General features: G+C 44.5%; 8 non-coding genes and 1 pseudogene across 8 annotated transcripts; all 9 read left to right on the forward strand.

Annotated features, from left to right (window-relative positions):
• Nucleotides 1-1,364: 1,364 nt before the first annotated feature.
• On the forward strand, nucleotides 1,365-1,555 carry LOC130305924 (U2 spliceosomal RNA). Its single transcript, XR_008855339.1, has one exon. It is a non-coding gene; the product is annotated as a U2 spliceosomal RNA (small nuclear RNA).
• Nucleotides 1,556-8,745: 7,190 nt separating this feature from the next.
• LOC130305941 (U2 spliceosomal RNA) lies at nucleotides 8,746-8,950 on the forward strand (annotated as a pseudogene).
• Nucleotides 8,951-11,038: 2,088 nt separating this feature from the next.
• Nucleotides 11,039-11,229, forward strand: LOC130305925 (U2 spliceosomal RNA). Its single transcript, XR_008855340.1, has one exon. It is a non-coding gene; the product is annotated as a U2 spliceosomal RNA (small nuclear RNA).
• A 2,087-nt stretch (nucleotides 11,230-13,316) lies between these two features.
• LOC130305926 (U2 spliceosomal RNA) lies at nucleotides 13,317-13,507 on the forward strand. The gene has a single exon (XR_008855341.1). It is a non-coding gene; the product is annotated as a U2 spliceosomal RNA (small nuclear RNA).
• Nucleotides 13,508-15,594: 2,087 nt separating this feature from the next.
• On the forward strand, nucleotides 15,595-15,784 carry LOC130305936 (U2 spliceosomal RNA). The gene has a single exon (XR_008855351.1). It is a non-coding gene; the product is annotated as a U2 spliceosomal RNA (small nuclear RNA).
• A 2,087-nt stretch (nucleotides 15,785-17,871) lies between these two features.
• Nucleotides 17,872-18,062, forward strand: LOC130305927 (U2 spliceosomal RNA). Its single transcript, XR_008855342.1, has one exon. It is a non-coding gene; the product is annotated as a U2 spliceosomal RNA (small nuclear RNA).
• Nucleotides 18,063-20,150: 2,088 nt separating this feature from the next.
• Nucleotides 20,151-20,341, forward strand: LOC130305928 (U2 spliceosomal RNA). Its single transcript, XR_008855343.1, has one exon. It is a non-coding gene; the product is annotated as a U2 spliceosomal RNA (small nuclear RNA).
• Nucleotides 20,342-22,414: 2,073 nt separating this feature from the next.
• Nucleotides 22,415-22,605, forward strand: LOC130305910 (U2 spliceosomal RNA). The gene has a single exon (XR_008855325.1). It is a non-coding gene; the product is annotated as a U2 spliceosomal RNA (small nuclear RNA).
• A 2,086-nt stretch (nucleotides 22,606-24,691) lies between these two features.
• Nucleotides 24,692-24,882, forward strand: LOC130305929 (U2 spliceosomal RNA). The gene has a single exon (XR_008855344.1). It is a non-coding gene; the product is annotated as a U2 spliceosomal RNA (small nuclear RNA).
• Nucleotides 24,883-25,803: the final 921 nt, after the last annotated feature.

The raw sequence follows: 25,803 nt of genomic DNA on the forward strand, positions 1-25,803 counted from the left end.
ATGCTTTAGACTGTATCTAAACCTGCTCCAACATGGACTGACATTCTGGCCTACTTTCAGCCGATGCGACTTGTCTGTCGCTGAACAGTCGCTTTTTATGTATTCAGCACCTATGTATAATGTTGTAAAAATGCTCTAGAAGCTAAAGTCGCAGAAATGTCACACATATTTGGCCTGCAACTTTCTGTGCGACAAATTCAGACAGGAAAAATCAGTATAAATCCTTAGAAAATTATCCCCCAGTGTCTCCATCTGCTGGCGGTATTGAATAAGCATTGCTGCACTGATGGGGTATGCATTAGACGAAAAAAAAGAAGAAAAAGAAGAATAATACGCCCAGAAAAGAGGCGAAAAGGAGAAAAACGTAAAAAAACGTGAAAAAAAAGTAAGAGGAAGAGAAGGGAAAAAAAGGTGGAAATGGGTTTAAAAGTGATTTCGGCGGAGAAATATATATATATATATATATATATATATATATATATATATATATACGCGCACACACACACATATATATAAACGTATTCTCCGTTGAGATATTGCAGCCGCTGCTGTGTCCAGGCCCAGGAGCCTTAGCACTGTGCTGTGATGTCACTCAATACCACTGACATCACTAGGTGTAAACAACATCTCTCCTTTGCTGTGTATGTGACTATGGAGCTGTTTGGTGATGTCGTCTATTATGGCCTTCATAGAAGCAACAGGAGATTGTTGCATCCATCTAGAACCCTCAGAACTACAGTGCTATGATGTCACTCACTTCCACAGGCCTTGCAGAGTGTAAACAACAACAACCCAGCTTTGTTGTGTATGTAACCATAGGGATTTGTGATGTCACCTAGAACCTTCACAGCAGCGACAGCTTTATGAGGAGCATCAGCACTGCTCTGCCTGAGCAGAACCATCACCGCCATAGGTTGTCAAATAACCCGGGTTTAACCCACACAGGTAAGTCCAATGGGGTGCAGGCATGTCCTCTATGCTTACAGCTTCCCGTGGGTGTTGGTTTGATACCGTTTGGGGACAGCCAAGGAGGCATCTGCAGGCAACAAAGGTAGGTGTGTGCTTGTGTGTGTGTTTCCTATGCAGATCCTAAGCCCAGTGTCACATGCAAGTAGGAGGAGTAAGAAGGGTTCCTGGCAAATCCGGGTTATGGATTGCATTTAAAAAGGCCCCGTGGGAGTGCAATGGGCCCCTGTCTTGCTGCTTAGCAATAATGGTATGGGTTTAGGTTCTGCTGTGTGTACTGGTGGTTGACTGCCCCCCAGCCCAGAGTGTGCATGGAAAATTGTCTGGCAGCCTCCCTGACAGCAAGCAGTGATAGTGCCCATGAAGGGGACCTTGTTGGGCCCGCCCCTTTCACGGTTATCGCTTCTCGGCCTTTTGGCTAAGATCAAGTGTAGTATCTGTTCTTATCAGTTTAATATCTGATACGTCCCCTATCTGGGGACCATATATTAAATGGATTTTTGAGAACGGGGGCCGATTTCGAAGCTTGCTTCCGTCGCCCTATGCATTGACCCGATATGGCAGTATCTTCGGGTACAGTGCACCACCCCCTTACAGGGTTAAAAAGAAAGATTCCTACTTTCATTGCTACCTGCTTGCTGGCTAGCCAGCTAGCCAGCCCTGTGGGCCTTGCTGCTGCTGCTGCTGCAGCCAAAAAACAAAAGGTGGTGCTGCTGCTGCTTCTGCTTCTGCTTGTGTCTGGCCGCTGTTGGAGCGTCCAGGCACAGGACTTCTGCTGCTGCTGACTAAATGGCCTCCTTAATTGGATCATTTGAGTAGCCAGCACACCTGTGCAGGTAGGGCATGACATGATAGGCAGCTGCCTTGATAGCGGGTGGGTGCTGAATGTTCCTAATTGACAAAATAAGATTAATGCTTATGAAGAAATATAAAATCTCATCCCTTCCCCAATATCGCGCCACACCCCTACCCCTTAATTCCCTGGTTGAACTTGATGGACATATGTCTTTTTTCGACCGTACTAACTATGTAACTATGTAACATAACATGGGGGGGGGGGTCTCCTGGCTGTTCACACAGGTGTGTCATTGCTGTACATTGACCATGCATTGCTTCTGTGGTATTGCAAAGGCAAAGACAAATGCTTCCAGCCATCCATTGCACTAATGGATTGGTCATCAGCTGGCTGTCTATGTCCCGCATCAATATAGACCAAAGTACAGAGGGTTAGGCTATGCTATTGTGCACCTACCTGATGCATCAGAAGGTGCGAGGCCCTTGCTAAATTCTGTGCACAGACTTTGAGATCTATGCTTTAGACTGTATCTAAACCTGCTCCAACATGGACTGACATTCTGGCCTACTTTCAGCCGATGCGACTTGTCTGTCGCTGAACAGTCGCTTTTTATGTATTCAGCACCTATGTATAATGTTGTAAAAATGCTCTAGAAGCTAAAGTCGCAGAAATGTCACACATATTTGGCCTGCAACTTTCTGTGCGACAAATTCAGACAGGAAAAATCAGTATAAATCCTTAGAAAATTATCCCCCAGTGTCTCCATCTGCTGGCGGTATTGAATAAGCATTGCTGCACTGATGGGGTATGCATTAGACGAAAAAAAAGAAGAAAAAGAAGAATAATACGCCCAGAAAAGAGGCGAAAAGGAGAAAAACGTAAAAAAACGTGAAAAAAAAGTAAGAGGAAGAGAAGGGAAAAAAAGGTGGAAATGGGTTTAAAAGTGATTTCGGCGGAGAAATATATATATATATATATATATATATATATATATATATATATACGCGCACACACACACATATATATAAACGTATTCTCCGTTGAGATATTGCAGCCGCTGCTGTGTCCAGGCCCAGGAGCCTTAGCACTGTGCTGTGATGTCACTCAATACCACTGACATCACTAGGTGTAAACAACATCTCTCCTTTGCTGTGTATGTGACTATGGAGCTGTTTGGTGATGTCGTCTATTATGGCCTTCATAGAAGCAACAGGAGATTGTTGCATCCATCTAGAACCCTCAGAACTACAGTGCTATGATGTCACTCACTTCCACAGGCCTTGCAGAGTGTAAACAACAACAACCCAGCTTTGTTGTGTATGTAACCATAGGGATTTGTGATGTCACCTAGAACCTTCACAGCAGCGACAGCTTTATGAGGAGCATCAGCACTGCTCTGCCTGAGCAGAACCATCACCGCCATAGGTTGTCAAATAACCCGGGTTTAACCCACACAGGTAAGTCCAATGGGGTGCAGGCATGTCCTCTATGCTTACAGCTTCCCGTGGGTGTTGGTTTGATACCGTTTGGGGACAGCCAAGGAGGCATCTGCAGGCAACAAAGGTAGGTGTGTGCTTGTGTGTGTGTTTCCTATGCAGATCCTAAGCCCAGTGTCACATGCAAGTAGGAGGAGTAAGAAGGGTTCCTGGCAAATCCGGGTTATGGATCGCATTTAAAAAGGCCCCGTGGGAGTGCAATGGGCCCCTGTCTTGCTGCTTAGCAATAATGGTATGGGTTTAGGTTCTGCTGTGTGTACTGGTGGTTGACTGCCCCCCAGCCCAGAGTGTGCATGGAAAATTGTCTGGCAGCCTCCCTGACAGCAAGCAGTGATAGTGCCCATGAAGGGGACCTTGTTGGGCCCGCCCCTTTCACGGTTATCGCTTCTCGGCCTTTTGGCTTCGATCCCGTGCGGTTTACCGGGCGGGTTAGGAGTTGAAGGGGGTGGTGATCGGGGTCCTCTTTGCGGGGGGCCCTGGGTTATTTCGGAGTTGCGATAGTGGGTTTCATCGCCTGCAAAAATGAGTGGAGGAGAGAGGATTCGCGGAATAGAAGACACGGTCAGGATTTTCGTCCCAACGGAACATCGGGGAACGGTTGGCCTGGACCAGATTGTGCTGGAGATTCTACGCAGGCTCCAGTACCTAAAGGTAACAGATGTATTTGCAATGCAAGATTTCCCTAGACAGGGTATTTATGATGTTACATTTGTTAATTCCGAGATTTGTCAGAGGGTCTACAAGGACCTGGAAGGAATGAAGAGAAAGAATGAGCCGGATATTATGAGGAAAGTTAAAGTAGAGCCTTTGTTTCTGAGTACAGAGAAAGTGGTCATCGTACATATGTACAATCCCAAAGTTACAGACTCAATGGTAACAAATTTTCTTTATCGTTATTGTGAAGAAGTGAAGTTTTTTGGAAAACTAAAGAACAGACATGGTTTTTTTAACTGTAAAAGGAAATATGTTGTGAAGTTCAAGAAGGATGAGTCTATGGAGGAGGGAATTAAGAGTATTCCTCAAGTTTTTTCCATTGGAGGAGAGCGTGGTTTTTGTTTTTATGAGGGGCAGCTTCAGTTTTGCCGCAAATGTCAAGCATATGGCCACGTGCAGGACGCATGTCCTGTGAAGGGTGTTGTTTGTAGGAACTGTGGCAAGACTGGGCATGAAACAAGTTTTTGCGTTGAGGAAAAGACTTGTGATATTTGTGGGAGTAATTCCCATTTGGCAAGAGGATGTCACTTATGGTACAAGAGAAGGAGTTATGCTGATGCGGCTGGAAGTAAAGGTGGACAGAGCAATGAACAGGGAATGGGAAGGAGGTCTTTTTCAGAAGCCACAGGTGTGGATGGAGGTGTGGATGGAGGTGAAAAATCTAATGTGGAGGGGGAATGTGAAGTCGGGAGGAGCGCAGGTGGTACGATTGTTAAAAATGTTGTTGCTCAGGTGGATGTGATTAAAGAGGCTTTTGTGGAGACAAGTGTGGTGGTTGAACAGGAGTATAAGAAAGTGGTCTCCACAAGTGAAGTAACATGTGCAAAGGGGGTGGAGGTCAAGAAGATTGAAACTGTGTATGGAGATGTGTTTCCTTGTGGAAGCATGAGTGGTGATGTGGAATGTCCAGACCCTGTTGTGGGGGAGGAGGAGGGAATGGAATTCCAAGAAAATGTGCAGTCACCTGAGAAGTCCCTTACACCTGCTCAGAGATTTGTCAGCAGTGATGAGGAGGATGAGGTGGGGGTGGAAAGTAAAAGAAGTAAAAAAGGAAGTTGGACTGGGGATCAAGAGGACCCAGTGGTTGGAAGAGGAGTTGAAATGGACAGGGACTCTGATCCAGGGTCGCCTGATTGTTATGAAAATGTTTTAAGGAAAGTTGAGAGTCAGAGCAGTAATTTTTAACTATGATGGATATTAAAGTTTTGATTTTATTCATTTTAGTTATTATGACTCTTATCTTAACAACCCTTAATGTCAGGAGTATTGGATCAGAAGTAAGAAGAGCTGCTATTTTTGAGGTGTTGGAGAATGTGAGAGCTGATATAATATGTTTACAGGAGTGTGCAATTAAATCTGCACCTTATGCTGATGAGTGGAGGATGGGACAATCTTTTTGGTCAACTAGTACGGATAACAAGAATGAAGGAGTTGGTTTTTTAATCAAAAATAACAATATCAAAGTTTTAAATTGCCAGATTTTAATACCAGGCCGTTGCATGGTTTTAAACTTTGAGTTTTTAGACCAGAGGATTAGAGTTTTTAACGTATATGCCCCAGCAGAGAAGAAAGAGCGGTTGGTTTTTTTAGAGTCTTTGAAGTTTTTTATCCCTGGTCGGGAAAGTACTATAGTGGCTGGTGATTTTAACTGTATCCGTACTGTTAATGACCGTGAGAGTGCTGCTGAAGTCCGAACTGACATTACCTCTAATGCTTTAAATCAATTAGTACAAGACTTACACTATATAGATGCTGGACTGATGATTGACACTGATGATAGATATACATATGTATCGGATAGTGGTCACTGTAAATCCCGAATAGATTATATTTTTGTGTCTGAAGGGATGAAGGTGGCCCGGTGTAATCAGATGATGTCGATTTTCTCAGATCATAAAATTTTATCTGCTGAAATAAGCATCTCAGAGTCCATTGCCTTTGGTAGGGGACTCTGGAAGTTGAATGTGAGTTTACTTGAAGAAGAGGAGGTAATGGCAGGTTTTAAAAATATATTTTTATCCTGTGCTGCTAAACAAGACTGTTTTAAAAATATTTTAGACTGGTGGGATTGGGCTAAAGTGAACTTTGCTGGTTATTTTAAGTCTGTTTGCATTAAGAGAGCACAGGAGAAGAGGCGGAGAGATGAGACTTTAGTTTCACAGTTGGAGACTCTCTTTAAGTTTAAGAACGCTGGTCTAGAGGTGGATGCTGAAATTTGTGAAATTAAGGAAGAGATGAAGACAAGGTTGAAGGAAAGAGGAAGGAATATTGTTTACAGGGCTAAGGTGCAACATTTGGAGGAGAATGAACAATGTAGTCGATATTTTTTTAAAAAGTGTTTTAAGCCAAAGGGGGTCTTTAAGTCGGTTTTAACCTCAAGTGGTGAGGTGGTTGGTAGGGAGATGGAGGAGGAGGTTTGTAAATTTTATGAAACACTTTTTAGTAATGAAAGTAAAGCTGCTATTAATGAAATGGAAGACTACTGTAACATTTTAGAGGATCAAATTCCAGATGAGGAGAAAGTTTTTTTGGTGGAAGATGTTAGTGAAAATGAAATTAGAATGGCGCTGAATGGAATGGCAAAAGGTAAAACCCCTGGTAGTGACGGCCTTCCAGCTGAGTTTTATGTTGTATTTTGGCCTCTTTTAAAAGATGTTTTTACTCGGGTTGTGCAATATGTTTTTAAGTTTGGGATTTTAGCTGATTCAATGAAGAAGGGAATTATCACACTAATACATAAGAAAGGTGACGAACGTGATATAAAAAATTGGAGACCAATTTCATTGTTAAACAGTGACTATAAAATTATTGCTAAAATTGTTGCAAACAGGCTTAGGAATATTATTGGCCATATGGTAGATAATTACCAAGTATGTGCTGTACCCGGGAGAAGAATTACTGATAATTTATTGATTTTAAGGGATGTTATTTATTATTGTAATTTTAATAAGGTGCCTCTTTTTGTCGAGTCAGTGGATTTCGAGAAGGCCTATGATAAAGTCGCACACAAATTTATGTTTATGGCCCTAAAACATATGGGGATCCCAATGAAGTTATTACATGTTATTAAAGGGTTATATAATGGTGTTACTGGACAAGTTTTAATGAATGGCCATGTTGGTCCTGCTTTTAAGATTTTATCAGGGGTTCGGCAGGGTTGCCCACTCTCCCCAATCCTTTTCATCTGTGTAATAGAGGCCTTGTTAAAGAATGTTCAGAAAGACAAATGTGTTAAAGGAGTTTTTATACCTGGCAGTGGTGGGAGTGATCTTAAGGTTTTAAGCTACATGGATGATGTTGTGTTTACATGTACTTCAAAAGCAGATTTGAATAGAGTGAATTTGCATATTCAAATTTTTTGCTGTGTGGCCGGAATGTGTGTAAACTGGGGCAAATGTCATTTGGTGAATTTTGGGAAATGCGAAGATGTGTTGGTGGATGGAGTAGAGATAAAGGAGAATGTGGAAGTTTTAGGGGTCATTTTTGAAAAGAATCTTAAAGGGACAGAGACTTACAACAAGCTGGACAGTAAAATTGAAAAGAAATTGAATTTTTGGAAATTGAGGAGTTTATCCCTTAAAGGGAAAGTACTTGTTATTAAGACTGTGATTTTACCTTTACTTTTATATACTGCGATGGTTTTTCCACCTGGTAAGCTTTGGATGAGGAAGACAACAAGAAGACTTTTTGTTTTCTTTTGGGGATCCAAAATGGAAAAAATGAAAAGAGAGAAGGTAATGAGTACTGTAAAGAATGGTGGATATGACTTTCCAAATATTGATTTGTTTTTAAAGTTACACTATTTTCTTTTAATTTTCAAGACGATCCAGTGCAATAGTAAAACAGCTGATATGTGTAAATATTTAGCAGGATGGTTGTTTTCTAAGTGGGGCTGGTGTGAGAGGGATCTGAGGAAACCAATGGCGCTGATTATACCTACCTTTTATGTGGTTCTTCGGTCTTTCAATGATCAGTTTAATTTGAGCTCCTTGGGGAAACCTGAAAAGAAGAAAATAGAATATGAGTTGAGAAAGAGTGAAAAATTTAATGAAGTACCATTCTGTAATATTGCACAGTCAGTTAAGATTTGGAGCCTTTTTAATTCCTTTGGTTTATCAAATAGACAAAAAGATGTGGTATGGATGTCTTACCATGGTTGCCTCCCAACTCGAGTGTTTTTAAGAGGAAGAGGAATAAGAGTGAGTGAACAGTGTCCAAGAGAGGGTTGTGGAGGTAAAGAAGATATTGTACATTTGTGGTGGGACTGTTTTTATGCCAAGGAAGTTTTTAGGCTTTTAACAAGATTTTTTATTGCACTTATGGGTTTTAATGATTTTACTTTTGAGAAAATTTTTATCGGTCAGGACTTTAACATGAAGAATGATGCACGTGTTACTTGGATAATTTTTTCTGTTTTTAAAGAAGTTTTATGGGACTCCAGGAATTTGCTTGTTTTTAAAAATGTTTCCATTTCTCCAAGTGAATGTAGGAGGTTGTTGCTCGGAAGACTTTTTATTGCATATTTATTAGATAAGAAGAGAATGGGAGAAGACAATGCTGAAAAGATCTGGAAATATACCCAATGGTGGAAACTGTAAGTCTGACCAGTTTATGTTTTGTTTTTTAAATGTTTTTGTTTTCCTTCAGCTTTCACCTTTTGGTTTTAAGTTCTTGACCCTCGGTTCCCTTTTTTTTTGTCTTTCCGCATGATGTTTTTTCAGACATTGTTTTAAGTGACGAGTCCTGGTAGGAGACCTGATGATCGTTCAAACAATAGTCTGTAACTGAGGAAAAAAAAAAAAAAAAAAAAAAAAAAAAAAAAAAATCTGTTCTTATCAGTTTAATATCTGATACGTCCCCTATCTGGGGACCATATATTAAATGGATTTTTGAGAACGGGGGCCGATTTCGAAGCTTGCTTCCGTCGCCCTATGCATTGACCCGATATGGCAGTATCTTCGGGTACAGTGCACCACCCCCTTACAGGGTTAAAAAGAAAGATTCCTACTTTCATTGCTACCTGCTTGCTGGCTAGCCAGCTAGCCAGCCCTGTGGGCCTTGCTGCTGCTGCTGCTGCAGCCAAAAAACAAAAGGTGGTGCTGCTGCTGCTTCTGCTTCTGCTTGTGTCTGGCCGCTGTTGGAGCGTCCAGGCACAGGACTTCTGCTGCTGCTGACTAAATGGCCTCCTTAATTGGATCATTTGAGTAGCCAGCACACCTGTGCAGGTAGGGCATGACATGATAGGCAGCTGCCTTGATAGCGGGTGGGTGCTGAATGTTCCTAATTGACAAAATAAGATTAATGCTTATGAAGAAATATAAAATCTCATCCCTTCCCCAATATCGCGCCACACCCCTACCCCTTAATTCCCTGGTTGAACTTGATGGACATATGTCTTTTTTCGACCGTACTAACTATGTAACTATGTAACATAACATGGGGGGGGGGGTCTCCTGGCTGTTCACACAGGTGTGTCATTGCTGTACATTGACCATGCATTGCTTCTGTGGTATTGCAAAGGCAAAGACAAATGCTTCCAGCCATCCATTGCACTAATGGATTGGTCATCAGCTGGCTGTCTATGTCCCGCATCAATATAGACCAAAGTACAGAGGGTTAGGCTATGCTATTGTGCACCTACCTGATGCATCAGAAGGTGCGAGGCCCTTGCTAAATTCTGTGCACAGACTTTGAGATCTATGCTTTAGACTGTATCTAAACCTGCTCCAACATGGACTGACATTCTGGCCTACTTTCAGCCGATGCGACTTGTCTGTCGCTGAACAGTCGCTTTTTATGTATTCAGCACCTATGTATAATGTTGTAAAAATGCTCTAGAAGCTAAAGTCGCAGAAATGTCACACATATTTGGCCTGCAACTTTCTGTGCGACAAATTCAGACAGGAAAAATCAGTATAAATCCTTAGAAAATTATCCCCCAGTGTCTCCATCTGCTGGCGGTATTGAATAAGCATTGCTGCACTGATGGGGTATGCATTAGACGAAAAAAAAGAAGAAAAAGAAGAATAATACGCCCAGAAAAGAGGCGAAAAGGAGAAAAACGTAAAAAAACGTGAAAAAAAAGTAAGAGGAAGAGAAGGGAAAAAAAGGTGGAAATGGGTTTAAAAGTGATTTCGGCGGAGAATATATATATATATATATATATATATATATATATATATATATATATATACGCGCACACACACACATATATATAAACGTATTCTCCGTTGAGATATTGCAGCCGCTGCTGTGTCCAGGCCCAGGAGCCTTAGCACTGTGCTGTGATGTCACTCAATACCACTGACATCACTAGGTGTAAACAACATCTCTCCTTTGCTGTGTATGTGACTATGGAGCTGTTTGGTGATGTCGTCTATTATGGCCTTCATAGAAGCAACAGGAGATTGTTGCATCCATCTAGAACCCTCAGAACTACAGTGCTATGATGTCACTCACTTCCACAGGCCTTGCAGAGTGTAAACAACAACAACCCAGCTTTGTTGTGTATGTAACCATAGGGATTTGTGATGTCACCTAGAACCTTCACAGCAGCGACAGCTTTATGAGGAGCATCAGCACTGCTCTGCCTGAGCAGAACCATCACCGCCATAGGTTGTCAAATAACCCGGGTTTAACCCACACAGGTAAGTCCAATGGGGTGCAGGCATGTCCTCTATGCTTACAGCTTCCCGTGGGTGTTGGTTTGATACCGTTTGGGGACAGCCAAGGAGGCATCTGCAGGCAACAAAGGTAGGTGTGTGCTTGTGTGTGTGTTTCCTATGCAGATCCTAAGCCCAGTGTCACATGCAAGTAGGAGGAGTAAGAAGGGTTCCTGGCAAATCCGGGTTATGGATTGCATTTAAAAAGGCCCCGTGGGAGTGCAATGGGCCCCTGTCTTGCTGCTTAGCAATAATGGTATGGGTTTAGGTTCTGCTGTGTGTACTGGTGGTTGACTGCCCCCCAGCCCAGAGTGTGCATGGAAAATTGTCTGGCAGCCTCCCTGACAGCAAGCAGTGATAGTGCCCATGAAGGGGACCTTGTTGGGCCCGCCCCTTTCACGGTTATCGCTTCTCGGCCTTTTGGCTAAGATCAAGTGTAGTATCTGTTCTTATCAGTTTAATATCTGATACGTCCCCTATCTGGGGACCATATATTAAATGGATTTTTGAGAACGGGGGCCGATTTCGAAGCTTGCTTCCGTCGCCCTATGCATTGACCCGATATGGCAGTATCTTCGGGTACAGTGCACCACCCCCTTACAGGGTTAAAAAGAAAGATTCCTACTTTCATTGCTACCTGCTTGCTGGCTAGCCAGCTAGCCAGCCCTGTGGGCCTTGCTGCTGCTGCTGCTGCAGCCAAAAAACAAAAGGTGGTGCTGCTGCTGCTTCTGCTTCTGCTTGTGTCTGGCCGCTGTTGGAGCGTCCAGGCACAGGACTTCTGCTGCTGCTGACTAAATGGCCTCCTTAATTGGATCATTTGAGTAGCCAGCACACCTGTGCAGGTAGGGCATGACATGATAGGCAGCTGCCTTGATAGCGGGTGGGTGCTGAATGTTCCTAATTGACAAAATAAGATTAATGCTTATGAAGAAATATAAAATCTCATCCCTTCCCCAATATCGCGCCACACCCCTACCCCTTAATTCCCTGGTTGAACTTGATGGACATATGTCTTTTTTCGACCGTACTAACTATGTAACTATGTAACATAACATGGGGGGGGGGGTCTCCTGGCTGTTCACACAGGTGTGTCATTGCTGTACATTGACCATGCATTGCTTCTGTGGTATTGCAAAGGCAAAGACAAATGCTTCCAGCCATCCATTGCACTAATGGATTGGTCATCAGCTGGCTGTCTATGTCCCGCATCAATATAGACCAAAGTACAGAGGGTTAGGCTATGCTATTGTGCACCTACCTGATGCATCAGAAGGTGCGAGGCCCTTGCTAAATTCTGTGCACAGACTTTGAGATCTATGCTTTAGACTGTATCTAAACCTGCTCCAACATGGACTGACATTCTGGCCTACTTTCAGCCGATGCGACTTGTCTGTCGCTGAACAGTCGCTTTTTATGTATTCAGCACCTATGTATAATGTTGTAAAAATGCTCTAGAAGCTAAAGTCGCAGAAATGTCACACATATTTGGCCTGCAACTTTCTGTGCGACAAATTCAGACAGGAAAAATCAGTATAAATCCTTAGAAAATTATCCCCCAGTGTCTCCATCTGCTGGCGGTATTGAATAAGCATTGCTGCACTGATGGGGTATGCATTAGACGAAAAAAAAGAAGAAAAAGAAGAATAATACGCCCAGAAAAGAGGCGAAAAGGAGAAAAACGTAAAAAAACGTGAAAAAAAAGTAAGAGGAAGAGAAGGGAAAAAAAGGTGGAAATGGGTTTAAAAGTGATTTCGGCGGAGAAATATATATATATATATATATATATATATATATATATATATATATATACGCGCACACACACACATATATATAAACGTATTCTCCGTTGAGATATTGCAGCCGCTGCTGTGTCCAGGCCCAGGAGCCTTAGCACTGTGCTGTGATGTCACTCAATACCACTGACATCACTAGGTGTAAACAACATCTCTCCTTTGCTGTGTATGTGACTATGGAGCTGTTTGGTGATGTCGTCTATTATGGCCTTCATAGAAGCAACAGGAGATTGTTGCATCCATCTAGAACCCTCAGAACTACAGTGCTATGATGTCACTCACTTCCACAGGCCTTGCAGAGTGTAAACAACAACAACCCAGCTTTGTTGTGTATGTAACCATAGGGATTTGTGATGTCACCTAGAACCTTCACAGCAGCGACAGCTTTATGAGGAGCATCAGCACTGCTCTGCCTGAGCAGAACCATCACCGCCATAGGTTGTCAAATAACCCGGGTTTAACCCACACAGGTAAGTCCAATGGGGTGCAGGCATGTCCTCTATGCTTACAGCTTCCCGTGGGTGTTGGTTTGATACCGTTTGGGGACAGCCAAGGAGGCATCTGCAGGCAACAAAGGTAGGTGTGTGCTTGTGTGTGTGTTTCCTATGCAGATCCTAAGCCCAGTGTCACATGCAAGTAGGAGGAGTAAGAAGGGTTCCTGGCAAATCCGGGTTATGGATTGCATTTAAAAAGGCCCCGTGGGAGTGCAATGGGCCCCTGTCTTGCTGCTTAGCAATAATGGTATGGGTTTAGGTTCTGCTGTGTGTACTGGTGGTTGACTGCCCCCCAGCCCAGAGTGTGCATGGAAAATTGTCTGGCAGCCTCCCTGACAGCAAGCAGTGATAGTGCCCATGAAGGGGACCTTGTTGGGCCCGCCCCTTTCACGGTTATCGCTTCTCGGCCTTTTGGCTAAGATCAAGTGTAGTATCTGTTCTTATCAGTTTAATATCTGATACGTCCCCTATCTGGGGACCATATATTAAATGGATTTTTGAGAACGGGGGCCGATTTCGAAGCTTGCTTCCGTCGCCCTATGCATTGACCCGATATGGCAGTATCTTCGGGTACAGTGCACCACCCCCTTACAGGGTTAAAAAGAAAGATTCCTACTTTCATTGCTACCTGCTTGCTGGCTAGCCAGCTAGCCAGCCCTGTGGGCCTTGCTGCTGCTGCTGCTGCAGCCAAAAAACAAAAGGTGGTGCTGCTGCTGCTTCTGCTTCTGCTTGTGTCTGGCCGCTGTTGGAGCGTCCAGGCACAGGACTTCTGCTGCTGCTGACTAAATGGCCTCCTTAATTGGATCATTTGAGTAGCCAGCACACCTGTGCAGGTAGGGCATGACATGATAGGCAGCTGCCTTGATAGCGGGTGGGTGCTGAATGTTCCTAATTGACAAAATAAGATTAATGCTTATGAAGAAATATAAAATCTCATCCCTTCCCCAATATCGCGCCACACCCCTACCCCTTAATTCCCTGGTTGAACTTGATGGACATATGTCTTTTTTCGACCGTACTAACTATGTAACTATGTAACATAACATGGGGGGGGGGGTCTCCTGGCTGTTCACACAGGTGTGTCATTGCTGTACATTGACCATGCATTGCTTCTGTGGTATTGCAAAGGCAAAGACAAATGCTTCCAGCCATCCATTGCACTAATGGATTGGTCATCAGCTGGCTGTCTATGTCCCGCATCAATATAGACCAAAGTACAGAGGGTTAGGCTATGCTATTGTGCACCTACCTGATGCATCAGAAGGTGCGAGGCCCTTGCTAAATTCTGTGCACAGACTTTGAGATCTATGCTTTAGACTGTATCTAAACCTGCTCCAACATGGACTGACATTCTGGCCTACTTTCAGCCGATGCGACTTGTCTGTCGCTGAACAGTCGCTTTTTATGTATTCAGCACCTATGTATAATGTTGTAAAAATGCTCTAGAAGCTAAAGTCGCAGAAATGTCACACATATTTGGCCTGCAACTTTCTGTGCGACAAATTCAGACAGGAAAAATCAGTATAAATCCTTAGAAAATTATCCCCCAGTGTCTCCATCTGCTGGCGGTATTGAATAAGCATTGCTGCACTGATGGGGTATGCATTAGACGAAAAAAAAGAAGAAAAAGAAGAATAATACGCCCAGAAAAGAGGCGAAAAGGAGAAAAACGTAAAAAAACGTGAAAAAAAAGTAAGAGGAAGAGAAGGGAAAAAAAGGTGGAAATGGGTTTAAAAGTGATTTCGGCGGAGAAATATATATATATATATATATATATATATATATATATATATATATATACGCGCACACACACACATATATATAAACGTATTCTCCGTTGAGATATTGCAGCCGCTGCTGTGTCCAGGCCCAGGAGCCTTAGCACTGTGCTGTGATGTCACTCAATACCACTGACATCACTAGGTGTAAACAACATCTCTCCTTTGCTGTGTATGTGACTATGGAGCTGTTTGGTGATGTCGTCTATTATGGCCTTCATAGAAGCAACAGGAGATTGTTGCATCCATCTAGAACCCTCAGAACTACAGTGCTATGATGTCACTCACTTCCACAGGCCTTGCAGAGTGTAAACAACAACAACCCAGCTTTGTTGTGTATGTAACCATAGGGATTTGTGATGTCACCTAGAACCTTCACAGCAGCGACAGCTTTATGAGGAGCATCAGCACTGCTCTGCCTGAGCAGAACCATCACCGCCATAGGTTGTCAAATAACCCGGGTTTAACCCACACAGGTAAGTCCAATGGGGTGCAGGCATGTCCTCTATGCTTACAGCTTCCCGTGGGTGTTGGTTTGATACCGTTTGGGGACAGCCAAGGAGGCATCTGCAGGCAACAAAGGTAGGTGTGTGCTTGTGTGTGTGTTTCCTATGCAGATCCTAAGCCCAGTGTCACATGCAAGTAGGAGGAGTAAGAAGGGTTCCTGGCAAATCCGGGTTATGGATTGCATTTAAAAAGGCCCCGTGGGAGTGCAATGGGCCCCTGTCTTGCTGCTTAGCAATAATGCTATGGGTTTAGGTTCTGCTGTGTGTACTGGTGGTTGACTGCCCCCCAGCCCAGAGTGTGCATGGAAAATTGTCTGGCAGCCTCCCTGACAGCAAGCAGTGATAGTGCCCATGAAGGGGACCTTGTTGGGCCCGCCCCTTTCACGGTTATCGCTTCTCGGCCTTTTGGCTAAGATCAAGTGTAGTATCTGTTCTTATCAGTTTAATATCTGATACGTCCCCTATCTGGGGACCATATATTAAATGGATTTTGAGAACGGGGGCCGATTTCGAAGCTTGCTTCCGTCGCCCTATGCATTGACCCGATATGGCAGTATCTTCGGGTACAGTGCACCACCCCCTTACAGGGTTAAAAAGAAAGATTCCTACTTTCATTGCTACCTGCTTGCTGGCTAGCCAGCTAGCCAGCCCTGTGGGCCTTGCTGCTGCTGCTGCTGCAGCCAAAAAACAAAAGGTGGTGCTGCTGCTGCTTCTGCTTCTGCTTGTGTCTGGCCGCTGTTGGAGCGTCCAGGCACAGGACTTCTGCTGCTGCTGACTAAATGGCCTCCTTAATTGGATCATTTGAGTAGCCAGCACACCTGTGCAGGTAGGGCATGACATGATAGGCAGCTGCCTTGATAGCGGGTGGGTGCTGAATGTTCCTAATTGACAAAATAAGATTAATGCTTATGAAGAAATATAAAATCTCATCCCTTCCCCAATATCGCGCCACACCCCTACCCCTTAATTCCCTGGTTGAACTTGATGGACATATGTCTTTTTTCGACCGTACTAACTATGTAACTATGTAACATAACATGGGGGGGGGGGGGTCTCCTGGCTGTTCACACAGGTGTGTCATTGCTGTACATTGACCATGCATTGCTTCTGTGGTATTGCAAAGGCAAAGACAAATGCTTCCAGCCATCCATTGCACTAATGGATTGGTCATCAGCTGGCTGTCTATGTCCCGCATCAATATAGACCAAAGTACAGAGGGTTAGGCTATGCTATTGTGCACCTACCTGATGCATCAGAAGGTGCGAGGCCCTTGCTAAATTCTGTGCACAGACTTTGAGATCTATGCTTTAGACTGTATCTAAACCTGCTCCAACATGGACTGACATTCTGGCCTACTTTCAGCCGATGCGACTTGTCTGTCGCTGAACAGTCGCTTTTTATGTATTCAGCACCTATGTATAATGTTGTAAAAATGCTCTAGAAGCTAAAGTCGCAGAAATGTCACACATATTTGGCCTGCAACTTTCTGTGCGACAAATTCAGACAGGAAAAATCAGTATAAATCCTTAGAAAATTATCCCCCAGTGTCTCCATCTGCTGGCGGTATTGAATAAGCATTGCTGCACTGATGGGGTATGCATTAGACGAAAAAAAAGAAGAAAAAGAAGAATAATACGCCCAGAAAAGAGGCGAAAAGGAGAAAAACGTAAAAAAACGTGAAAAAAAAGTAAGAGGAAGAGAAGGGAAAAAAAGGTGGAAATGGGTTTAAAAGTGATTTCGGCGGAGAAATATATATATATATATATATATATATATATATATATATATATATACGCGCACACACACACATATATATAAACGTATTCTCCGTTGAGATATTGCAGCCGCTGCTGTGTCCAGGCCCAGGAGCCTTAGCACTGTGCTGTGATGTCACTCAATACCACTGACATCACTAGGTGTAAACAACATCTCTCCTTTGCTGTGTATGTGACTATGGAGCTGTTTGGTGATGTCGTCTATTATGGCCTTCATAGAAGCAACAGGAGATTGTTGCATCCATCTAGAACCCTCAGAACTACAGTGCTATGATGTCACTCACTTCCACAGGCCTTGCAGAGTGTAAACAACAACAACCCAGCTTTGTTGTGTATGTAACCATAGGGATTTGTGATGTCACCTAGAACCTTCACAGCAGCGACAGCTTTATGAGGAGCATCAGCACTGCTCTGCCTGAGCAGAACCATCACCGCCATAGGTTGTCAAATAACCCGGGTTTAACCCACACAGGTAAGTCCAATGGGGTGCAGGCATGTCCTCTATGCTTACAGCTTCCCGTGGGTGTTGGTTTGATACCGTTTGGGGACAGCCAAGGAGGCATCTGCAGGCAACAAAGGTAGGTGTGTGCTTGTGTGTGTGTTTCCTATGCAGATCCTAAGCCCAGTGTCACATGCAAGTAGGAGGAGTAAGAAGGGTTCCTGGCAAATCCGGGTTATGGATTGCATTTAAAAAGGCCCCGTGGGAGTGCAATGGGCCCCTGTCTTGCTGCTTAGCAATAATGGTATGGGTTTAGGTTCTGCTGTGTGTACTGGTGGTTGACTGCCCCCCAGCCCAGAGTGTGCATGGAAAATTGTCTGGCAGCCTCCCTGACAGCAAGCAGTGATAGTGCCCATGAAGGGGACCTTGTTGGGCCCGCCCCTTTCACGGTTATCGCTTCTCGGCCTTTTGGCTAAGATCAAGTGTAGTATCTGTTCTTATCAGTTTAATATCTGATACGTCCCCTATCTGGGGACCATATATTAAATGGATTTTTGAGAACGGGGGCCGATTTCGAAGCTTGCTTCCGTCGCCCTATGCATTGACCCGATATGGCAGTATCTTCGGGTACAGTGCACCACCCCCTTACAGGGTTAAAAAGAAAGATTCCTACTTTCATTGCTACCTGCTTGCTGGCTAGCCAGCTAGCCAGCCCTGTGGGCCTTGCTGCTGCTGCTGCTGCAGCCAAAAAACAAAAGGTGGTGCTGCTGCTGCTTCTGCTTCTGCTTGTGTCTGGCCGCTGTTGGAGCGTCCAGGCACAGGACTTCTGCTGCTGCTGACTAAATGGCCTCCTTAATTGGATCATTTGAGTAGCCAGCACACCTGTGCAGGTAGGGCATGACATGATAGGCAGCTGCCTTGATAGCGGGTGGGTGCTGAATGTTCCTAATTGACAAAATAAGATTAATGCTTATGAAGAAATATAAAATCTCATCCCTTCCCCAATATCGCGCCACACCCCTACCCCTTAATTCCCTGGTTGAACTTGATGGACATATGTCTTTTTTCGACCGTACTAACTATGTAACTATGTAACATAACATGGGGGGGGGGGGGGTCTCCTGGCTGTTCACACAGGTGTGTCATTGCTGTACATTGACCATGCATTGCTTCTGTGGTATTGCAAAGGCAAAGACAAATGCTTCCAGCCATCCATTGCACTAATGGATTGGTCATCAGCTGGCTGTCTATGTCCCGCATCAATATAGACCAAAGTACAGAGGGTTAGGCTATGCTATTGTGCACCTACCTGATGCATCAGAAGGTGCGAGGCCCTTGCTAAATTCTGTGCACAGACTTTGAGATCTATGCTTTAGACTGTATCTAAACCTGCTCCAACATGGACTGACATTCTGGCCTACTTTCAGCCGATGCGACTTGTCTGTCGCTGAACAGTCGCTTTTTATGTATTCAGCACCTATGTATAATGTTGTAAAAATGCTCTAGAAGCTAAAGTCGCAGAAATGTCACACATATTTGGCCTGCAACTTTCTGTGCGACAAATTCAGACAGGAAAAATCAGTATAAATCCTTAGAAAATTATCCCCCAGTGTCTCCATCTGCTGGCGGTATTGAATAAGCATTGCTGCACTGATGGGGTATGCATTAGACGAAAAAAAAGAAGAAAAAGAAGAATAATACGCCCAGAAAAGAGGCGAAAAGGAGAAAAACGTAAAAAAACGTGAAAAAAAAGTAAGAGGAAGAGAAGGGAAAAAAAGGTGGAAATGGGTTTAAAAGTGATTTCGGCGGAGAAATATATATATATATATATATATATATATATATATATATATATATACGCGCACACACACACATATATATAAACGTATTCTCCGTTGAGATATTGCAGCCGCTGCTGTGTCCAGGCCCAGGAGCCTTAGCACTGTGCTGTGATGTCACTCAATACCACTGACATCACTAGGTGTAAACAACATCTCTCCTTTGCTGTGTATGTGACTATGGAGCTGTTTGGTGATGTCGTCTATTATGGCCTTCATAGAAGCAACAGGAGATTGTTGCATCCATCTAGAACCCTCAGAACTACAGTGCTATGATGTCACTCACTTCCACAGGCCTTGCAGAGTGTAAACAACAACAACCCAGCTTTGTTGTGTATGTAACCATAGGGATTTGTGATGTCACCTAGAACCTTCACAGCAGCGACAGCTTTATGAGGAGCATCAGCACTGCTCTGCCTGAGCAGAACCATCACCGCCATAGGTTGTCAAATAACCCGGGTTTAACCCACACAGGTAAGTCCAATGGGGTGCAGGCATGTCCTCTATGCTTACAGCTTCCCGTGGGTGTTGGTTTGATACCGTTTGGGGACAGCCAAGGAGGCATCTGCAGGCAACAAAGGTAGGTGTGTGCTTGTGTGTGTGTTTCCTATGCAGATCCTAAGCCCAGTGTCACATGCAAGTAGGAGGAGTAAGAAGGGTTCCTGGCAAATCCGGGTTATGGATTGCATTTAAAAAGGCCCCGTGGGAGTGCAATGGGCCCCTGTCTTGCTGCTTAGCAATAATGGTATGGGTTTAGGTTCTGCTGTGTGTACTGGTGGTTGACTGCCCCCCAGCCCAGAGTGTGCATGGAAAATTGTCTGGCAGCCTCCCTGACAGCAAGCAGTGATAGTGCCCATGAAGGGGACCTTGTTGGGCCCGCCCCTTTCACGGTTATCGCTTCTCGGCCTTTTGGCTAAGATCAAGTGTAGTATCTGTTCTTATCAGTTTAATATCTGATACGTCCCCTATCTGGGGACCATATATTAAATGGATTTTTGAGAACGGGGGCCGATTTCGAAGCTTGCTTCCGTCGCCCTATGCATTGACCCGATATGGCAGTATCTTCGGGTACAGTGCACCACCCCCTTACAGGGTTAAAAAGAAAGATTCCTACTTTCATTGCTACCTGCTTGCTGGCTAGCCAGCTAGCCAGCCCTGTGGGCCTTGCTGCTGCTGCTGCTGCAGCCAAAAAACAAAAGGTGGTGCTGCTGCTGCTTCTGCTTCTGCTTGTGTCTGGCCGCTGTTGGAGCGTCCAGGCACAGGACTTCTGCTGCTGCTGACTAAATGGCCTCCTTAATTGGATCATTTGAGTAGCCAGCACACCTGTGCAGGTAGGGCATGACATGATAGGCAGCTGCCTTGATAGCGGGTGGGTGCTGAATGTTCCTAATTGACAAAATAAGATTAATGCTTATGAAGAAATATAAAATCTCATCCCTTCCCCAATATCGCGCCACACCCCTACCCCTTAATTCCCTGGTTGAACTTGATGGACATATGTCTTTTTTCGACCGTACTAACTATGTAACTATGTAACATAACATGGGGGGGGGGGTCTCCTGGCTGTTCACACAGGTGTGTCATTGCTGTACATTGACCATGCATTGCTTCTGTGGTATTGCAAAGGCAAAGACAAATGCTTCCAGCCATCCATTGCACTAATGGATTGGTCATCAGCTGGCTGTCTATGTCCCGCATCAATATAGACCAAAGTACAGAGGGTTAGGCTATGCTATTGTGCACCTACCTGATGCATCAGAAGGTGCGAGGCCCTTGCTAAATTCTGTGCACAGACTTTGAGATCTATGCTTTAGACTGTATCTAAACCTGCTCCAACATGGACTGACATTCTGGCCTACTTTCAGCCGATGCGACTTGTCTGTCGCTGAACAGTCGCTTTTTATGTATTCAGCACCTATGTATAATGTTGTAAAAATGCTCTAGAAGCTAAAGTCGCAGAAATGTCACACATATTTGGCCTGCAACTTTCTGTGCGACAAATTCAGACAGGAAAAATCAGTATAAATCCTTAGAAAATTATCCCCCAGTGTCTCCATCTGCTGGCGGTATTGAATAAGCATTGCTGCACTGATGGGGTATGCATTAGACGAAAAAAAAGAAGAAAAAGAAGAATAATACGCCCAGAAAAGAGGCGAAAAGGAGAAAAACGTAAAAAAACGTGAAAAAAAAGTAAGAGGAAGAGAAGGGAAAAAAAGGTGGAAATGGGTTTAAAAGTGATTTCGGCGGAGAAATATATATATATATATATATATATATATATATACGCGCACACACACACATATATATAAACGTATTCTCCGTTGAGATATTGCAGCCGCTGCTGTGTCCAGGCCCAGGAGCCTTAGCACTGTGCTGTGATGTCACTCAATACCACTGACATCACTAGGTGTAAACAACATCTCTCCTTTGCTGTGTATGTGACTATGGAGCTGTTTGGTGATGTCGTCTATTATGGCCTTCATAGAAGCAACAGGAGATTGTTGCATCCATCTAGAACCCTCAGAACTACAGTGCTATGATGTCACTCACTTCCACAGGCCTTGCAGAGTGTAAACAACAACAACCCAGCTTTGTTGTCTATGTAACCATAGGGATTTGTGATGTCACCTAGAACCTTCACAGCAGCGACAGCTTTATGAGGAGCATCAGCACTGCTCTGCCTGAGCAGAACCATCACCGCCATAGGTTGTCAAATAACCCGGGTTTAACCCACACAGGTAAGTCCAATGGGGTGCAGGCATGTCCTCTATGCTTACAGCTTCCCGTGGGTGTTGGTTTGATACCGTTTGGGGACAGCCAAGGAGGCATCTGCAGGCAACAAAGGTAGGTGTGTGCTTGTGTGTGTGTTTCCTATGCAGATCCTAAGCCCAGTGTCACATGCAAGTAGGAGGAGTAAGAAGGGTTCCTGGCAAATCCGGGTTATGGATTGCATTTAAAAAGGCCCCGTGGGAGTGCAATGGGCCCCTGTCTTGCTGCTTAGCAATAATGGTATGGGTTTAGGTTCTGCTGTGTGTACTGGTGGTTGACTGCCCCCCAGCCCAGAGTGTGCATGGAAAATTGTCTGGCAGCCTCCCTGACAGCAAGCAGTGATAGTGCCCATGAAGGGGACCTTGTTGGGCCCGCCCCTTTCACGGTTATCGCTTCTCGGCCTTTTGGCTAAGATCAAGTGTAGTATCTGTTCTTATCAGTTTAATATCTGATATGTCCCCTATCTGGGGACCATATATTAAATGGATTTTTGAGAACGGGGGCCGATTTCGAAGCTTGCTTCCGTCGCCCTATGCATTGACCCGATATGGCAGTATCTTCGGGTACAGTGCACCACCCCCTTACAGGGTTAAAAAGAAAGATTCCTACTTTCATTGCTACCTGCTTGCTGGCTAGCCAGCTAGCCAGCCCTGTGGGCCTTGCTGCTGCTGCTGCTGCAGCCAAAAAACAAAAGGTGGTGCTGCTGCTGCTTCTGCTTCTGCTTGTGTCTGGCCGCTGTTGGAGCGTCCAGGCACAGGACTTCTGCTGCTGCTGACTAAATGGCCTCCTTAATTGGATCATTTGAGTAGCCAGCACACCTGTGCAGGTAGGGCATGACATGATAGGCAGCTGCCTTGATAGCGGGTGGGTGCTGAATGTTCCTAATTGACAAAATAAGATTAATGCTTATGAAGAAATATAAAATCTCATCCCTTCCCCAATATCGCGCCACACCCCTACCCCTTAATTCCCTGGTTGAACTTGATGGACATATGTCTTTTTTCGACCGTACTAACTATGTAACTATGTAACATAACATGGGGGGGGGGGTCTCCTGGCTGTTCACACAGGTGTGTCATTGCTGTACATTGACCATGCATTGCTTCTGTGGTATTGCAAAGGCAAAGACAAATGCTTCCAGCCATCCATTGCACTAATGGATTGGTCATCAGCTGGCTGTCTATGTCCCGCATCAATATAGACCAAAGTACAGAGGGTTAGGCTATGCTATTGTGCACCTACCTGATGCATCAGAAGGTGCGAGGCCCTTGCTAAATTCTGTGCACAGACTTTGAGATCTATGCTTTAGACTGTATCTAAACCTGCTCCAACATGGACTGACATTCTGGCCTACTTTCAGCCGATGCGACTTGTCTGTCGCTGAACAGTCGCTTTTTATGTATTCAGCACCTATGTATAATGTTGTAAAAATGCTCTAGAAGCTAAAGTCGCAGAAATGTCACACATATTTGGCCTGCAACTTTCTGTGCGACAAATTCAGACAGGAAAAATCAGTATAAATCCTTAGAAAATTATCCCCCAGTGTCTCCATCTGCTGGCGGTATTGAATAAGCATTGCTGCACTGATGGGGTATGCATTAGACGAAAAAAAAGAAGAAAAAGAAGAATAATACGCCCAGAAAAGAGGCGAAAAGGAGAAAAACGTAAAAAAACGTGAAAAAAAAGTAAGAGGAAGAGAAGGGAAAAAAAGGTGGAAATGGGTTTAAAAGTGATTTCGGCGGAGAAATATATATATATATATATATATATATATATATATATATATATATACGCGCACACACACACATATATATATAACGTATTCTCCGTTGAGATATTGCAGCCGCTGCTGTGTCCAGGCCCAGGAGCCTTAGCACTGTGCTGTGATGTCACTCAATACCACTGACATCACTAGGTGTAAACAACATCTCTCCTTTGCTGTGTATGTGACTATGGAGCTGTTTGGTGATGTCGTCTATTATGGCCTTCATAGAAGCAACAGGAGATTGTTGCATCCATCTAGAACCCTCAGAACTACAGTGCTATGATGTCACTCACTTCCACAGGCCTTGCAGAGTGTAAACAACAACAACCCAGCTTTGTTGTGTATGTAACCATAGGGATTTGTGATGTCACCTAGAACCTTCACAGCAGCGACAGCTTTATGAGGAGCATCAGCACTGCTCTGCCTGAGCAGAACCATCACCGCCATAGGTTGTCAAATAACCCGGGTTTAACCCACACAGGTAAGTCCAATGGGGTGCAGGCATGTCCTCTATGCTTACAGCTTCCCGTGGGTGTTGGTTTGATACCGTTTGGGGACAGCCAAGGAGGCATCTGCAGGCAACAAAGGTAGGTGTGTGCTTGTGTGTGTGTTTCCTATGCAGATCCTAAGCCCAGTGTCACATGCAAGTAGGAGGAGTAAGAAGGGTTCCTGGCAAATCCGGGTTATGGATTGCATTTAAAAAGGCCCCGTGGGAGTGCAATGGGCCCCTGTCTTGCTGCTTAGCAATAATGGTATGGGTTTAGGTTCTGCTGTGTGTACTGGTGGTTGACTGCCCCCCAGCCCAGAGTGTGCATGGAAAATTGTCTGGCAGCCTCCCTGACAGCAAGCAGTGATAGTGCCCATGAAGGGGACCTTGTTGGGCCCGCCCCTTTCACGGTTATCGCTTCTCGGCCTTTTGGCTAAGATCAAGTGTAGTATCTGTTCTTATCAGTTTAATATCTGATACGTCCCCTATCTGGGGACCATATATTAAATGGATTTTTGAGAACGGGGGCCGATTTCGAAGCTTGCTTCCGTCGCCCTATGCATTGACCCGATATGGCAGTATCTTCGGGTACAGTGCACCACCCCCTTACAGGGTTAAAAAGAAAGATTCCTACTTTCATTGCTACCTGCTTGCTGGCTAGCCAGCTAGCCAGCCCTGTGGGCCTTGCTGCTGCTGCTGCTGCTGCCAAAAAACAAAAGGTGGTGCTGCTGCTGCTTCTGCTTCTGCTTGTGTCTGGCCGCTGTTGGAGCGTCCAGGCACAGGACTTCTGCTGCTGCTGACTAAATGGCCTCCTTAATTGGATCATTTGAGTAGCCAGCACACCTGTGCAGGTAGGGCATGACATGATAGGCAGCTGCCTTGATAGCGGGTGGGTGCTGAATGTTCCTAATTGACAAAATAAGATTAATGCTTATGAAGAAATATAAAATCTCATCCCTTCCCCAATATCGCGCCACACCCCTACCCCTTAATTCCCTGGTTGAACTTGATGGACATATGTCTTTTTTCGACCGTACTAACTATGTAACTATGTAACATAACATGGGGGGGGGGGGTCTCCTGGCTGTTCACACAGGTGTGTCATTGCTGTACATTGACCATGCATTGCTTCTGTGGTATTGCAAAGGCAAAGACAAATGCTTCCAGCCATCCATTGCACTAATGGATTGGTCATCAGCTGGCTGTCTATGTCCCGCATCAATATAGACCAAAGTACAGAGGGTTAGGCTATGCTATTGTGCACCTACCTGATGCATCAGAAGGTGCGAGGCCCTTGCTAAATTCTGTGCACAGACTTTGAGATCTATGCTTTAGACTGTATCTAAACCTGCTCCAACATGGACTGACATTCTGGCCTACTTTCAGCCGATGCGACTTGTCTGTCGCTGAACAGTCGCTTTTTATGTATTCAGCACCTATGTATAATGTTGTAAAAATGCTCTAGAAGCTAAAGTCGCAGAAATGTCACACATATTTGGCCTGCAACTTTCTGTGCGACAAATTC

Source organism: Hyla sarda, unplaced genomic scaffold, assembly GCF_029499605.1.
Source record: "Hyla sarda isolate aHylSar1 unplaced genomic scaffold, aHylSar1.hap1 scaffold_1344, whole genome shotgun sequence".
NCBI classification, from domain to species: Eukaryota; Metazoa; Chordata; class Amphibia; order Anura; family Hylidae; genus Hyla; species Hyla sarda.